Source organism: Notothenia rossii (assembly GCF_949606895.1).
Source record: "Notothenia rossii genome assembly, chromosome: 1".
NCBI lineage: Eukaryota > Metazoa > Chordata > Actinopteri > Perciformes > Nototheniidae > Notothenia > Notothenia rossii.
The window spans coordinates 34,648,498-34,656,334 of record NC_136912.1 but is presented as its reverse complement, the minus strand read 5'-3'; the positions used below and the strand labels follow the sequence as shown (position 1 = coordinate 34,656,334).

At 45.6% G+C, this 7,837-nt stretch overlaps 1 protein-coding gene across 1 annotated transcript in view; it reads left to right on the top strand.

Moving 5' to 3' along the window:
* Positions 1 to 7,837, top strand: part of LOC307014941 (G2/M phase-specific E3 ubiquitin-protein ligase-like) — a 69,341-nt gene that overhangs the window by 40,102 nt on the left and 21,402 nt on the right. Inside the window, exon 3 of the mRNA XM_079643221.1 lies at positions 4,698 to 4,876. The gene's annotated coding sequence lies outside the window, so the exon portion shown is untranslated. The remainder of the gene's footprint in view (positions 1 to 4,697; positions 4,877 to 7,837) is intronic.

Below are 7,837 nucleotides of genomic sequence, written 5' to 3'. Positions count from 1 at the left end.
TTTACCTTGACTTTCTAAAGCTTCGAATGCCATTTTTGCCGAGGTTCAAGGCATTGGCTACAGACAAACAGTGCCATTTCTCCCACTAGTTCAAGCCATCATACTGTATGTATGTATTGAATGTGTGTGTGTATACAGGCGCGCAGTTTACCGACAGGCAAGTGCTTGGACCAGAAGGGGGCCCCCAAATAAAGTGGATTAATCCAATCCAACTTTATTTATATAGCACTTTAAAACCTCCAGACCAAAGTGCTGTACAGAGAGATTCATAAAATATAAAATCATGCAGCTCAGCTCACAAAACATAAAATTAATTAATTAATTTAAAATAAAAGATACAAACACAAAACAAACCAGAATAAACGTAACAATTTTAAAATATAAATAAAAAAGATTAAGAAGGTCCACAGCAACGACAACATGAAACACCCTTTAATTTACTGCAACGACATGTTGGGAAACCCCCTCGAGGGGGCCCCATGCGAGCCGAAACTTCGTTGCTCCGATCCGGGGGGGGGGGGGGGGGGACTTTACTGGCATTGATCCGGAACATTGACCTTGTATAAAATTCACAAGTGGACCTTTAACAAAAAAGTTTGAGTACCCCTGGTCTACGGATTACAGGGGAGCTAATAGCTTAAACACCACAAGAAAAGTATCAAGAGGCTAGAGGCGTCGGTCTCCCAACACAGAGCCTCCCGAATTATCTCCGTTCCCAGCCTTTGTACTCCTCCCCCGGAAAACGTGCCGGAAGAGGGCGAGGATTGGATGACGTCCATCCAATCACCGGTTCGGATGTTGCGAGGGCGGCACGACCAGTGGCATCGGAGGAACTGCGCAGCTCATGTGTACACACACACACACACACACACACACACACACACACACACACACACACACACACACACACACACACACAAACAGAATTAACAGCCCCAGGAAGGCAGCGGCTGTAACAGTGTGTGTACATGAGCTGCGCAGTTCCCCTGATGCCATTGGCCGTCCCGACCCCACAACGTCTGAACAGGTGATTGGAGGACGTCATCCAATCCCCGCCCGCTTCCGGAACATCGTACGGGGGAAGAGTACAAAGGCTGGGAACGAAGAACATTCTGGAGGCTCTGTGTTGGGAGACAGACGCCTCTAGCCTCTTGCTACGTACTCGTTGTGTTCATGCTGTGTAGATCCTCTATAATTAGTTAGACTACTTAGCAGAGTGTTAAGTTGTGTGTTGTGTCTAGTATTGTGTAGTGTTTAGCATTGTGTTAGCTTAGACCCAGGTAGCTTAGCTCCTGTTGAACAGCAGTTAGTATTAGTTTTACGTGTGATAGCTTAGACCGAGGTTAGCTTAAGCGCCTGTTGACCAGCCACAGCTGTGTGTGTGCAGCCTTTTTATTTATATTTGTACCCGTTTACCGTGAGGTTTTGATTTCTCGTTTACCTATTACGCTGGATAGGTTTTACAACTCTCTTTTGGAGTTCTCTTTTTGTTGCTGGTTAGACCATCCGTATTTGGCCTTTTTGGTTTGTTTCAGGCTGTTTGCCTGCCTTTTGTTATCACCTGTTATAATAAAGCCAATTATAATTGTTACTAATTCCACTCTGGTCGTGTTGCTTCCCTTTGGTTACCCTAGCCCAGTAGGGAACGTAACACGTGGGGGCTAGTCCGGAATATTTAAATTATTTCCTGGGGTTATAGTTGGTTTTGTTATACCTATAAACATTTTTATAACACATGTGGGCAGTACACCCAGAGATGGCAGCTTTTGATATAGAGGCGTTCTTAGTCTGGCCGTGCTATGAGCAGCTGGACCGGTGTAATAAGGACGAGTTGACAGAGATAGCGCGGCACTTCAGTTTGGTGGTAAATCGGCAAATGTTAAAAAAAGAGTTGAAGGCATTGGTAGTGGATGAGATGGTGAGAAGGGAATTACTAGTAATGGCTGTACCTGCTGAGCTTCCAGTGTCTAACGTTTTAACTGAAGACCCGATAAGTCAGAGGCAGGCGGAGGAGTTTACATTTAGCCAAGAAAAGAGTGATGGCAGCGAAGGGGGGCGAGCCGTGTTAAGCACTGCTCATGCCGCCTCGTAAATGTCCACCCTCTCCTGTTGGAAGTACAGATTCCCGGGAAGGGAATAAACTTAAAGTCCGCCTCGCCCGGCTTCAGCTGGAAACTAAAGACAGGGAGCAAGACCGGCAGTTTCAGTTAGAAATAAGGAAAATCGAGGCAGATAAGGAAGTCCGGGTCCGGATACGGCAGATAGAGCTAGACTCCGAACTGCGCGCATCCGGTGTTGTTGGCAATCCTAGAGAAAGCTCTCCACTTCATTCTCATCCACCTGCCTTCAATGTAGGTAAGAATATTTCATTAGTGCCGGTTTTCCGTGAAACTGAGGTGGATGCATATTTTGGTGCGTTTGAACGCATTGCAGCGGCACTACAGTAGCCGACTGAAGCCTGGGCTCTGTTAGTGCAGTGTAAACTTCACGGGCGAGCTCAGGAGGCGGTTGCTGCTCTTTCGCTGGAGGACAGCCTAAGTTACGACCTGGTGAAGCGTGCCATACTTAGGGTGTACGAGCTAGTTCCTGAAGCTTACCGGAGGAAGTTTAGGAACCATAGAAAGGGTTCTAATTAGGGGTGCACCGAATGGGAAATTCTTGGCCGATACCGAAAATAGGAAACAGTTGGCCGAAAACCGAATGCCGAAAGGCCGAAAATGATTAATAGAAATAAATATATATATAATGTATACATTTTTTACCAATGTTGTTCAGCTACCTGATTATGGAAAAATACATGATTATGGCAAAACTTAACTTAAATAATAATCACTATTATGGGTCCATAAAACATTTATTCAGCACTTTTGAATGCATACAGTACATTAATTCCAAGTCAAGTGCATTTTCTTTTCTCTGTAGGATAACCACAACAACGTGCATTCAGAACAAAGCCAAGGTGCTTTAAAATAAACATCTAGGCCAGTAGGCCTACAACAAAATAGTGTAAATAAAGACTGTAACAGCCAGGCCTTCAACAACAACAAATGCACCTATAAGTGCATGCATACAAATGTGCAAACTGGATAAATCCACATGAATGTAACTATTTACAAATGAAATTACAATTGAATTTCAAGAATCTGTAAATAAGGCTGTCTGTCCTCATAAGCAAAGTAGTAAACATTGTATCATTTAGATACTGAAAGTACAATATATTGAACACTGTGCTGCTGTCATTTCCCCCTAATGATAACCTGAGATGGTGAATTATAACTCACAAAGAAAATTGTTCAGGAAAGTGGTTATAGAGTAGACATGTAGAACTAGATAAGCTTATGATAAGCCAGCCTTGTCTACTTATTAAGGAAAAGTGGGAGGTTCTTTTTAATGAACAGTAGCTTCTCTGCTTTATCAGCCATAAGTCTGTTCCTCTTCTCATCAAGCACATGAGAGGCAGCGCTGAACAGTCTCTCGCTGTCAGTGCTTGTGATTTGACCTTACTCCGCATATTTGTCCGGGTGTTCTGATTTGAAGTGGTGAAGTAATCCCGAAGTGGTGAAAGTCTTTGCAGTTACACCCCCTCAAGAAATGTCAGCTGAACACGTTTTACAAATCGCAATCCGCGCCTCTTTCTCTGATATTTTTAAATATCTCCAAGCGGCAGACATGTTGGCTGTGAGCCAGCCGCGAGCATGGTCGCGCGCCGTGCTTGTCGCCATGTTTTGATTACGTCATCACAACAACACGTTAGCTTACCAACGTAACCCTGGTCTCTGACATTCGGTGATATTTTTTCGGTGCTAGAACCCTTTCGGCCGAAAGCCGAAAGGGCCTTTTTAACCATTTTCGGCCGATAATGTTCGGCGGCCGAATATTCGGTGCATCCCTAGTTCTAATCAAACACATGTTGAGTTTGCCAGGGAGAAGGGGATGTTGTTGACAAAGTGGATTGATTTGTGTAACGCCGCAGAGTATGCTGCTTTAAAATAATTAATTCTCATGGAAGAATTTAAGAGGGGGTTGCCTGACCGCATTGTGGGATATATAAACGAACAGAAAGTACAGTCTCTCTCCGCAGCTGCTGTACTGGCTGATGAATATGTGCAAACGCATAAATCGGTGTTCTCGCCGGTTGTTGTCGAGAGACCTCGCCGTATGCCCGGTGCACCTGTTGGTAAGCCAGCGAAAGCTTTCACTGTAAATAAAGAGGAGAGAGAGTGCTACTATTGTCATCAGTCTGGACATGTTATTGCTAACTGCACAATCCTCAAACGTAAGGAGCAGCCACCAAGCATGACCCGGCCGAAAGACATTGGTTTAATTCATGCGGAGTCACCCAATATTTCTTCCTCTGACTATGATGAAGAATGGATCAATATTATGTGGCATTGAAATGGGTTATGTGCCCCGGCCCGTGCACAAGGTACACATACAATCCAACTTAATCACGGGATTTTTCCCTGTTGCTGTGTGCCCACCATTACCCATACAGGATATAGTTTTCCTAATGGGAAATGACATTGCAGGAGGTAAGGTAACTCCTGCACTTGAAATATTGGATTCTCCTCAGCCTGTATTGTCTGAAATAACACATGCCAACAATTTCCCCATTTGTGCTGTCACTCGCGCGCAGGCGCGTAAGAGTGACTCGGAGGTGTCATTAAATGATACTATGTTTGGAACATTGCTTACAGAGGACAAGATGCCGGAGGAAAAGCCAGACGTGGTGGTTTCCGCTTTCCCTGCCGTGGCCGCTGCGTCACCGCAACCTGCCAGCCCAGCTGTTGACGGTTCGACACTCCCGGTAACCTGAGAGCGTTTACTCGCTGCGCAGAGGGCGGATCCGACGCTTGCGAAGTGTTTCGAGCAGGTGGTGAGTAATAACAAAGCAAGGGGTGAGAAGGTACCTTATGTGCTGGATAAGGAGATATTAGTGCGCCAATGGTCCCTCACTGCTACTGCTGAAACTGACTGGAGTGTAGTAAATCAGGTAGTTGTGCCGGCGACATACCTTCAACACGTACTATCCGTAGCGCATGAGAGGCAATGGTCGGGAGACTTGGGCGTGACTAAAACTTATCAGATCGTTCTCAAACATTTCTTTTGGCCAGGTTTAAAGAAGGATGTCTCTGCAGCTTTTGCCGCTGCTGTCATGTGTGCCAGGTTGTCGGTAAGCCTAATCAGAAAATTCCGCAAGCTCCGTTACATCCCATACCGGCTATAGGTGAGCCCTTTGACTGGGTGTTGATAGATTGTGTTGGAACTTTACCACGTACAAAAACGGGTCAACAGTATTTACTCACCATTATGTGTACGTCTACTCGTTTCCCGGAAGCTATTCCGCTGCGTAGCATTACTTCCGCTGCTGTAGTTAAGGCGTTGACAAAGTTCTTTTCCACATTTGGAATACCGCGTGTAATTCAGAGTGACCAAGGGACACATTTTAAATCCAAGTTGTTCAAACAGGTCCTCCAAACACTGCAGGTGAAACATGTTGTTTCCATTGCGTATCACCCAGAGTCGCAGGGTGCGTTAGAACGGTGGCATCAGACCCTAAAAAGCATGCTGCGGAAATACTGTATGGAAACAGAAAAAAACTGGGATGAGGGAATTCCCTTCGTTTTATTCAGGAATCGTTAGGATTCAGTCCCGCAGAGCTTGTTTTCGGCCATACGCCCCACGGTCCCCTTAAAATCTTACATGATGAGTTTCTCTCGGCTGATACTCCTCCAGATAAGAACGTATTGGATTACGTTAGTCAGTTTCGTGAGCGTCTGCACCGGGCAAATTAACTCGCTAGAGAGTCGCTCTCCGCTTCACAAGCTGTCATGAAGCGTAATTATGACCGTGCCGCTGTTCCTAGGCACTTTGAGATAGGTGACAAGGTCCTCGCACTATTGCCTATTCCCGGTGCTGCGCTCTCCGCCAAATTCCTCGGTCTATACGAAATCCGTGATTGTCTTAGTGACACCGATTATGTTATTGGTACTCCCGAGAGACGACGTAAAACACGCGTCTGTCATATTAACATGTTGAAGCGTTACCATTAACGCACTGCCTCTGATAGCCAGCCGGACGGCTTGGCTAATCAAAGAGTAGCTGGTTCCGCCTTGATTGTTACAGATAGTTCCGGCCCATCTGACGATGGTTTGGTGATGCATTCACATCATCAGCCGGGTGCCCGGTTATGTAACTCGGAGATGATAGAGACGCTGCCCACTACGTTAAGTCATCTGCAGGAGGAGCAGCAGCATGACATAATCCAGTTAGTGGCTCGTTTCCCGTGCCTTTTTCATGATGTCCCGACACAAACTAATGTGATAACGCATGACATCAATGTAAAAGGCGCGAGGCCGATGAAGCAACACCCGTACCGTGCCAATCCGACCAAGCGCGCGCTTATGAAACAGGAGGCTGATTATCTGGTATCTAATGGCTTAGCTACACAGAGCTCTAGCCCATGGTGCTCCCCGTGCCTTGTAGAGGCTAAATCTGACGGTTCTCCCCGTTTTATCACCGACTATCGCAAAGTGAACGCCGTTACGGAGTCCGATTGTTATCCTTTGCCACGAATGGAGGATTGCATTGACAACTTAGGTTCCGCAAAGTACGTCAGTAAGTTGGATCTGCTTAAAGGTTACTGGCAGGTACCTTTAACGGATCGTGCGTCAAAAATCCCCGCCTGCGCTACGCCTGACTGTTTTCTGCAGTACACAGTAATGGCTTTCGGCATGTGTAATGCTCCGGCTACTTTCCAGAGGTTGGTGAATACCGTCCTATCAGGCATAAGTAATTGTAACGCCTATTTGGATGATCTCATCGTTTACATGCCCACTTGGGAGATGCATATATGAAGATCCTTGGGCAGGTATTCACCCGCCTCGCACAAGCGTCTCTTACGTTGAATCTGGCCAAGTGTGAGTTTGGGAAAGCTACTGTCACCTATTTAGGGAAGCAGGTTGGACAAGGCCAAGTCCGACCAGTGGAAGCTAAGGTTGCTGCGGTGGCTGAATGTGCGGTACCCGGCACCAGGAGTGACCTCCGCCGCTTTCTCGGCATGGCAGGTTACTAACGCAGTTTTTGCCGCAACTTTTCCACTGTAGCCCAACCCCTGACTTATTTAATAAGTCCCAAAGTGGGCTACGTTTGGACCCCTGAGTGCCAACATGCATTTGAGTGTGTAAAAACACTCTTACAGATGTAGCGATTCATTTCAGACAGTTTGAAACGCGAGAGCCGTGATTGGTACGTGATCTGCCCTCGCTCAAGGGAAAACCTCCAGCTTGACTTGAGACCGCCCCCGTGATAGAAAAATGTAATTATAATGAAGCCAGCTGCAATGGATCATTGATCCACCAGGAGGTGCAGTGGGGTTCCACACTGGAGCTCATGTGAAATAAAGTCAGATACAGTATGCTGGATGTACAGCAGAACTTTGTTAAGATCCATATGTCACGGATATCATACTACTGTGCTAAATAAGAGACATGTAATCATTTACAAAACATCACCATGTTGTTATTTAACAAAATAATTTTGTTATTAAAAAAAAACGAACGGGAGGAAATGCAGCCCGGCTCTCGATTTGTAATCCTAATTTAATCATCTTCTTCACCACGATGATTTATGTTTATGTTCGCCGAATTGACATGAAATCACTGACACATATGAATATACTGTATTCAACTTCATTAAAACGTTATTAACGTGCCTAAACTCAGTAATTCACCAAAAATATGTATATTTTAATGGAGCTTCGTCGGTCGATCAGGATCCCAAAGTGTAGCGGAGGGGTGTTATTTTCCCCATAAGGAACAAGTCGCTGCAAATTATC